The sequence below is a fragment of the Physella acuta genome, unplaced genomic scaffold (assembly GCF_028476545.2).
Source record: "Physella acuta isolate Inbredline_101_S28 unplaced genomic scaffold, ASM2847654v3 ptg001524l, whole genome shotgun sequence".
Classification (NCBI taxonomy): domain Eukaryota; kingdom Metazoa; phylum Mollusca; class Gastropoda; family Physidae; genus Physella; species Physella acuta.
The window spans coordinates 37,127-39,054 of record NW_026733039.1 but is presented as its reverse complement, the minus strand read 5'-3'; positions in this window follow the sequence as shown (position 1 = coordinate 39,054).

Below are 1,928 nucleotides of genomic sequence, written 5' to 3'. Positions count from 1 at the left end.
TCATACATGCATTCAACGACGTGTAATCGATATTAATCTGCACAAAATATGACCTCGATACTAAATTATGTACTATAGTACGGCCTCGATACTACACTGTGTACGTAAATATGACCTCGATACCACAATGTGTTGAATTGACCTGTTAATCGTATCGATTACCGTGTGTCGAGTAATTAAAATAGAGACTGATGCAGCAACTAGGTTCAACTACCAAACGTACTAGACATGTTTAGTTAAAGTCAAGTAATTAAAATAGAGACTGATGCAGCAACTAGGTTCAACTACCAACTAGACATGTTTAGTTAAAGTCAAGTAATTAAAATAGAGACTGATGCAGCAACTAGGTTCAACTACCAAACGTACTAGACATGTTTAGTTAAAGTCAAGTAATTAAAATAGAGACTGATGCAGCAACTAGGTTCAACTACCAACTAGACATGTTTAAAGTCAAGTAATTAAAATAGAGACTGATGCAGCAACTAGGTTCAACTACCAACTAGACATGTTTAAAGTCAAGTAATTAAAATAGAGAGTGATGCAGCAACTAGGTTCAACTACCAAACGTACTAAACATGTTTAGTTAAAGTCAGGTAATTAAAATAGAGACTGATGCAGCAACTAGGTTCAACTACCAACTAGACATGTTTAAAGTCAAGTAATTAAAATAGAGACTGATGCAGCAAATAGGTTCAACTACCAAACGTACTAAACATGTTTAGTTAAAGTCAAGTAATTAAAATAGAGAGTGATGCAGCAACTAGGTTCAACTACCAAACGTACTAGACATGTTTAGTTAAAGTCAAGTAATTAAAATAGAGACTGATGCAGCAAATAGGTTCAACTACCAAACGTACTAGGCATGTTTAGTTAAAGTCAAGTAATTAAAATAGAGACTGATGCAGCAAATAGGTTCAACTACCAAACGTACTAGACATGTTTAGTTAAAGTCAGGTAATTAAAATAGAGACTGATGCAGCAAATAGGTTCAACTACCAAACGCACTAGACATGTTTTGTTAAATCACCCAATGAGATGGAGGGGGGGGGGGGGATTGAGGCCGATATTATGGAACAGATAACGATAATTTTATATTAATCTTTTCGACAAACTTATTTTTAAACCATTTTAAAACGTTTTTTATTTTAATTTCCATTCAATGTTACTATATACAGGCGATTCCTGTAGTCTGTACAAAAATCAAAGTGTAGAAATGTGATAAACTACAAATTGTAGAAATGTGACAAACTACAAATTGTAGAAATGTGACAAACTACTAAGTGTAGAAATGTGACAAACTACAAAGTGTAGAAATGTGATAAAATACAAAGTGTAGAAATGTGATAAACTACACATTGTAGAAATGTGACAAACTACAAAGTGTAGAAATGTGACAAACTACTAAGTGTAGAAATGTGATAAACTACACATTGTAGAAATGTGACAAACTACAAAGTATAGAAATGTGAAAAACTACAAATTGTAGAAATGTGACAAACTACAAAGTATAGAAATGTGATAAACTACAAATTGTAGAAATGTGATAAACTACAAAGTGTAGAAATGTGACAAACTACAAATTGTAGAAATGTGAAAAATTGATACAGGTGAGTGAGCTTGTAAAATATGTCAAGGTTCGAGACATTTGTAAACAAAAAAATTTCAACCAAGGTCTTCAAATTTACATTTGTCTGTAGTCGACTGTCAGCGCTTCTAACTTTAGTGTGAATCTGTGTTCAAAGAGAAGGTCACCCTTGATCCCCGGCTAAACCGGAAATGGGTTCCAGGCCGGACCAGCCAACCAGTTTGTTGGAGAGAAGACAATGCCTGGCTGATCAAAAACTAATATCGTCAATTTAACAGAGTCAAAACTTCAGCGCACAAACAAAACAAAAAAACAACATGGCGGCAGTGTGTAGCGGGAATGC